At 38.9% G+C, this 7,791-nt stretch overlaps 1 pseudogene; it reads left to right on the top strand.

Annotated features, from left to right (window-relative positions):
• Positions 1–2,266: 2,266 nt before the first annotated feature.
• Positions 2,267–2,439, top strand: LOC127675903 (uncharacterized; annotated as a pseudogene).
• The last annotated feature ends 5,352 nt before the right edge of the window (positions 2,440–7,791 follow it).

The following is a 7,791-nucleotide window of genomic DNA, read 5'->3' as shown; positions in this document are numbered from 1 at the left end:
TAAATATATATTAAAAGAAAACCATCCTAGTAGAATTTTTCTAATGATGAACTATCATTCTTCAGGATTCATCTGTATTCTGCACAGGTAAAGTGGGAGAGTTAAAAGGGGGCGTGGTGGGAATACCACCCATCTTTCAAGTCTTTGGTGGTGGCACTCATTTCTGTAATGTGATGAGATACCAGTTTGAGTTCACTATTTTCCTGGCAGAGACAGTCCCAGTGGCTCCCATCTGCTCTCTCCAACCACAGTAGCCCTTACCCAACGAAGTATGGAACCAATGTGGGGATTTTGCCAACTTCTAAGTATATCTGTCCCAATTATATTTCTGGGACTAAAGAAATAACCGCAAGATGACTTCAGAGGCTTGCAAGATGACTTCAGAGGCTTACTGGATCCACTGCTAGTTGGACTTTGGCTAAAACTCCATTGATGATCTGATCTCCTTAAGCCCCCATGTTAAGTGGGCACAGTCCATGGGTGAGATTCACAGGATCAATGTCAACTCGGAGATAGTGTCTAGTAGACTCCAAAAGACACATTTCATTTTCTAGATGTATAGTTACCCTAGTAAAGGACCATAGGTCACTTTAAGAAAGAATGGAAGCTATGTCAAAAGCAACAAGATCCTCCACTAACAAAACCCAGCCTCCCTTGTATTGAAAGGTTATAGATATATAAACTGTCTCAAATCTGGAAATGAGGTGAAAAGATGTGACTAGGTTGCCAAAATTGAACATGGCTGTCCATGTACTTGTTCTAAAATTGTTCTGTTTCTATAGATCAAGCAAAAACCTAGTTGGTTTCTTGTCTATTTTTACTTTGAGAAGCAGAATGATTAATTTGTCATTGTCAAATGTCAACATTAGTCAGACCATTATGAACACTATTTTCCCTATGCTGTCCAATTAAAGTTAGAGGCTAAGAGTCAGACAAATCCCTTGTAGACAAACAGGGAAAAGAGCCTCCAGGCAGACCAAAGTACTTTTCTTTTAAACATTTAAGATGGTGGAAATGAATGTGAAGTATATGTGAGGGAAGGGAGAAATGTAATTAAATTATAACAAATAAATTAAAATAAAGATGACGTACTTCTTGATTATTTTCTCTTTCCAAGACAAAACAAAACAACAACAACAACAACAAAAAAATGGGTATGCTTCCTCTCCACCCTGTTGCCTCACTCCCACTTCCTCACAGGACTCTTCAACAGGACTTCCATATCTCCCAACAGGATTTGGGTCTCTTGTAATGCCTCTATGAGAGCTCTGTCCTCCCTCCCTCCCTCCCTCCCTCCCTCCCTCCCTCCCTCCCTCCCTCCCTTCTCTCTCTCTCTCTCTCTCTCTCTCTCTCTCTCTCTCTCTCTCTCTCTCTCTCTCTCTCTCTCTCTCTCCTCTTCTGGCTTCTAGAAAGCCCTGGTACTAGGCACCAGGCAGCACAGCAAGTCTCTCCTCTGACTTAGCCAGGCTAACCCACCGACCCCCACTGAGTTGTGGTGATGACCCACTGAATGGCTTGGTCTTCATTTTTCCTCTCTGAGTTCTGGGGATGTGCCATGTCTTCAGGCTGCAATGACATTTCCCTTCCCTTCATCTACAGGAGTGTTATCTACATTCTCTCCTTCCCCACTTGGGATCTGTCTCCTCTGCACTTGAAACCTGACCTAAAGGGTCTTAAATTTATTCACCTATTCAATCAAATTTCTACAAATACTACCAGGAATCTGGGAAACAGAAAGCAATTCCCTATCTCTCTTTTCTCCAAGCTCTGTTTCTTTCTGCTTGCTCTCCCTTCCCTAACAGTATTTAAACAACCTGTCTGTAAGTTGCAATGGGGTCAGGGCAGGGTGGGACCGGGGAGTTCAGCGCACACACCAGTTCCTGCCAATGCTTCTCCTAGACAAGCTGCTGATCAAACCACGCCTGAGCCATGTGGATCATTTGTCTGTAAATTTGATTCCAAATTATAGTCCTATTCCTCCACTTGATTCTGTCTTGTGGCCTGCCCAAGTGGATCCCCACACCCCTCTCCTAGCCCTCCTCCTGACTTCCTGCAGCTGGCCTGCAGGCACTCCCTCTCCATTCATAGACTCAAATTTTTGTTACAAATTGGCATATCTGATTTCCAGATTCTCACCGCCACAGACAAATGATATTCAAATATCTTATATGTAAACTCTGATCTAAATGTAAAGTTCTACTTCCCCATTCTTAAATATATTTTATCTCTGATTTCTTTGTATTTTGCTCTCAAAAGAAAAAAATATATACTTACCTGACAGGGAAGATACCACGATTATTACAAAAGTGGTTTTCCCAGGGTGAGGCTTATTATCCATTGCACTCCAGATGTGCTGAACCCTGCGATTTCCCCAAATGTGGGGAAATGTGGGACTGCATAATTTGTGGTAGTGGGGTACTGCGTTCGTGCTCTTCCCTGAAGAAAAAAATACACACACACACACACACACACATATATATATAAAGTTTAAGATTATACTGCTAACTCTTATCTAAGGATTTCTAAATTGTTCTTTGGGTATGTGTTAAAATCTATATAATCTGCAACAATATTTGGCTTTATTCAGTTCTTGTTAAGAATATGTATGCCTGTATGTAACTCAAATCCAACTCCATATGTGAATATGTCTGCATATAATTTGGATACAACTCACTTAAGCTCATATTTTAAGTCGGTATGGAATTTTGTATCATGATGATAGAAATTCAAAGTTATATGTTTTACAAATACTGTGTATGTGATTCAACTGGCTTAAAATATTCTTCATATGATAATGAAATTTCAAGGTCCTGAAGATGTATTCAGATTAACAAAAGCTAATTTAAAATGTATGTCTAGCCACTTATGTCTTTGCTAGTCCTTAACCTCTGCATGCCTGTTTCTGCCTTGTCTTGGATGTGTGAATGAATGGTGTTTCTTTCTCCTGCTGCCAGCCACCTAGGCTCAATTCATCTCTTGTTTTTTTTGTTTGTTTGTTTTTGTTGTTGTTGTTGTTTTGTTTTTGTTGTTTTGGCCACTAGATCTAATATAGTAGAAATTCAGATGTTATTAGATATGGTTAAAACTCATAAATCAGAGATAGTAATTGAAAGTTTGTGCTTAGATACAATTAAACCATGTGACATGATTCTAGTCTGGGATATAAACAACACATGGTGAGTCTCCATCTTTACTAAGGGTTGGAAAAGGTGCAGTCATCACTTCATTGCCATCTTGGTTAAAGACAGCTAAATGGTGGGCAGCCATCTCTGTTATGGGAAGTCATGGCTTCACTGCTATCTTGCCCATGACATAGGCAGATGAGGGAAGCAGGTCTCCAAAGATACTTTTAAATTGGGACAAGTTTTTTTGTATTTTTGTCCTGTCTTGACAAATTGTTTACACCATTGCTCTGTGTCTTTATTCTTAAGAAGGTGCCTTATTTTAATATTACTAAAACCACAAGTGATTGATTTTGAAGTTCTCTTAAAAAATCTTTTGGCGGTTTACAGCATTAAAACAGGTTAAAAATTACTGCCTTGAAAAGATATTATTAGCTGTGTTTTTGCTAATGTTATTAAGCTATAATATAGCCTTGGATCTTTATAAGCTGTAGATTTTTATAATGTTATACCATATAAAGGTCAGAAAAAACTCCCAGTTTCTCTATGAACCATATTTATAGATTTAAAAGTTTTATTTTGATACTAGAAGAGCTTAAATTCAAATCATGATTTTTAGGTTCAAATCTAACAGGGATGGAACTTAAAGTTCTAGTTTCATACCACCTACTATAATTAATATGAAATTAACAGTCAGTCACCTTATAAATGGTCATATCCTTTAATATGTTTAAATATTATGTTTGAAGTCATACTAAGAACTGATGCAGCTAATTACAAGATTAAGCTTTGTTTAGCCTCCTGTTTTATGGTGTGATTTCTCAAGGGGAACCTTGGCATGGGCTCACCCGGTACCCCCACCCCCAGTTGTATTATATATATTTCATAACATATCCCACAACAGAGACCTTGATTTTCTGCCTTGTTATTCTTTAAGTCAGCAGAGAAAAAGAATTGGTCCTGAAAGCCTAGACTACCTCATCATGATGGCCATTCTATCCAGGGTAGTATTTGTCATGTCAAACTTTGAAGAAATTAGAGAGGGTAGCGATGAACTCCAGTTTTCAGAAATGGAAAAATCCTGACAAAGTCAATGTAGTCAAACACACAGACTGGTAATAGTGTTTCCCTTCTCCTCTCTAACAAGAAAGGCCCCCTAAGACACCTCTCCTTCTAACCCAATGTATTAGAGAGGATAAAATTCTTTCACACTGTCTTCCTGGTTTAATCTCTGTCATCTGGTTCAAGAAAGACTTCATGAAGTTTATCCCACACGAGACTGAATTTTATGATTTCATCCTTGTATTCATAATCTTTTCCAATTAATCCTTTTGTGTTCTATTGTCCTTCCATATCTTCACCTCACCTGTTCAAATCACAATGAAAAGGACCATTAACAAAGTATTTAGAAATGTCGAAAGCTCTTTAAGCAAGTTAAGCTACTTTGTAATGTTGATGGAATTCTATACCTCCACTAAACACTTGTAAGGTCTTCCTCAAAACTTGGTGTAATCTTAAGTTGTTCAGGATGAATCCTGACCCTGCTACTGAAAGAAGAGAAGCTTATATTTAATTCAGATAAAGGGCCAAATGTTAGAGAGTTAGGAAGGTACATGCCTACTTTATGAAAAGTCTCAATTCATAAGAAATTGGTCAGGAAAAAATGGGGCTTCTTTTTTAGAAAATGAAAGGGAGAACATGTTGCCCAAAATAGTTCTGAACCACCTTCTTTAGAGACCTATGGAAAGTTACTCTCAGTCAGTCAATAGACAGGAATCCTTGCTTTCTTGGCAACTGATTACATCTCCCTTTTCTTTTTCCTTTAGCAACCCTTAAAAATGGTGAGTATGTTTTAGTCAGGATTTTCTAGAAGAATAGAGAAGTCTGTGTGTGTGTGTGTGTGTGTGTTTATGTGTGTGTGTGTTTATGTGTGTGTGTGTGTGTGTGTATGTGTGTGTGTGTGTGTGTGTGTGTGTGTGTGTGTGTGTAAGGGAGATTTATTAGAATGGCTTACAGCCTGATGTCCAGCTAGTCCAACAATAGCTGTCTACCAACAGAAAGTCCAAAATTTAGTAGCTGTTAAGTCCATAATAAGGCTGGATGTCTCAGCTGGTCTTCAGTATATGCTGGAATTTGGAAGACTTTGCTCTAATGCCAGTGAAGAAATGGGCTTACCAGCAAGCAGGCAAGGAGAGAGCTTCCTTCTTGCATGTCCTTTATAAAGGTTGCCAGCAGAAGGTGAGGGTCAGGTAAAAAGTGGGTCTTCCCACCTCAAATCATTTAATTAAGAAAAAATCATAAGTGCTCAAGACAGTTGACTTTTAGTTAATTCCAGATCTAATTAAGTTGACAATCAAAAATAGCCATCATAGGGCATAATAAGATCAGGGAGACCCTGGGAAAGAGAAACTTTTCTCCTTTAGGTTTTCTCTGGGGCACTGCATACCTTCTTTATCCCTCCTCCTCTGTCCATCTTCTAGGCCAACCAAAATGTCTCAAGGTTTTTGACAGACTGAAAATTAGGTACTTCCTTATTAGCCAATCATTTGTTCAAAATACACTTTGAAAGGTGCTGGAGTCAAACTCTCCTCTGCTAAAATGAAAGTTCACTTACTGTAGTAGTTTCCTTGGCGCAGGGAGTGGCACTGTTTAGATGGTGTGCACTTGTTAGGGTAGGTGTGGCCTTGTTGGAGGATGTGTGTCACTGTTGGAGGGTGCTTGACGACCCTCCTCCTAGCTGCCTGGAAGCCAGTTTTCTCATATTTGCCTTTGGAACAAGACAGAACTTTCAGCTCTTCCCACATCATGCCTGCCTTGATGATAATATACTGAACCTCTGAACCTGTAAGCCAGCCAAAATTAAATGTCCTCCTTTATAAGAGTAGCCTTTGCCATGGTGTCTATTCACAGCAGCAAAACCATATCTAAAACACTTACATATCCTTGATACCAAACAATAAGTCCCAAAGCCACTATACAGCCTTTGAGAAGAGAGAAAAAATATACTTTTAAAGCATCAGCCTTTCCTTACCCTGATCTGTTCTTTCAAGTAAAAGATTTGGAGGAAGTGAATATATAATCAAGAAGGAAGGCATCCATCAGAATTATTTTGTCCTTGAAAACAATTATCAGGCTACATAAACTTGTCAGAATGATGACAGTAGCAACAGGCAAGAAGCCAATTCCTCATTCCCTGTACCCTCCTTATATCCGGGCTGTCAGTGGAAGGTGCTGTCCACATTTAAGGTGTTTCTAACCACTTCAATAATAATCAAGAATTTTCTTCATATCTTACAAATTTACCTTTTGAATGATTCCAGATCCAATTGTGTATGTGAAAATCATGTCTCACCTGTTGTAAAACAGTTTCCTTCCAGACCAAAAGATTCTCCCATGCAGGAAGGCTCCTTAAGTAGGAAGATTAACACCTCAAAATAACTTCAGGAAGTCCCTGAAACTGACAAGATTCACTAGGTCTCTCCTTCCTAGAGTGAAAAAGTTGAGCTACAAAGCAAATTTTCAAACGAGCCAAGCTATAAAGAAGACTCTGAAACCAGAACAGCTACTGGAGGCATCAGGAACTAGATGAGATGCCTGAAAGAGGTTTAGATGAACTGAGTCTCTTAGAAAGGACAGTCTAGTTGAGCTGCCATGCAGTATGCTCAGGTTCTCAGTGTTTGTGAGCTGTTACCTTTCCTGGGATAGGCTTTGGTGATGCAGTTGTCCTTGAGTCTTTTCTGTTCTTGTAAGTGTCCCTTACCCATATTCACAAAAGTAACCCCAATAAAACTATTGGCTCTTCAAGTTGAACTTTGGTGGTATCTGTGCTTTGGTCTGTTGTGGGCTTTCTATCTGTGGTGAGTAGATATGTGTGTTGCATCTCCTCAAAAAATATCTTGTCACATAACATTGCCTCAAAAGGAATAAGAGATAGAGTATTTCCAGGCCAAATTTGAGTAATGATGGTACAGGAACACAGATTTTTGTTGTTCTGAATTCCATATTGCAATGTGGAGGCAGTTTTATAGTAATAGAACAAAACAAATTAAGACACTTTTCAAATACATTTGGTGCCAGAGAGATGGTTGAAGTAAGGTAGATTTTTTTTTTCTATAGGCCTCTGATGCTTTGGGGTTGGTGAAAGCTAGGAGTCTGCTAATTTAACAGATTTCAAATGGTTTTTAATTTTAAATCTATTAGACATGGGATGTTAGTTCCAGCACAGGTGTGGATAGAATGGCCATTCTAGGGGCTAAAGCTAGCCCAAATAACTCGTAACATTCTAACTTCTCCACATCACTGCAGTTAAACATCAATCAGTCTTTTCAGACACAGTTTCCTTTTAGGAGATCTCATTTGGCACAGGCTGACAACCAAGGTTAACCTTCACATAGAAGAAATGAAATTCCAAGAGAATACTATTTAAAAGTCACTGTGAAGTGATAGGGATATATCCTGGAGAGGCAGTTTCCATACAGGAACTGCTCCAAAAGTCAGTAGTGTGATACAACAACAATTTGTTTTTTCTTGTGATTATGTGTTTTGACTAGGAGATTCTATGTGTATGACCTTGAGATTCTCATAAGGCTGCTCAGTCAGGACATGAAGATTCCCTCTCCCCTTGTGGCTTTTCATCCCTACTGTTTTGCCTACACTTCTTTTTTAAATT

This window comes from Apodemus sylvaticus, chromosome X, assembly GCF_947179515.1.
Source record: "Apodemus sylvaticus chromosome X, mApoSyl1.1, whole genome shotgun sequence".
In the NCBI taxonomy this organism is placed as follows: domain Eukaryota; kingdom Metazoa; phylum Chordata; class Mammalia; order Rodentia; family Muridae; genus Apodemus; species Apodemus sylvaticus.
This window is presented reverse-complemented; position numbering and strand designations above follow the sequence as displayed.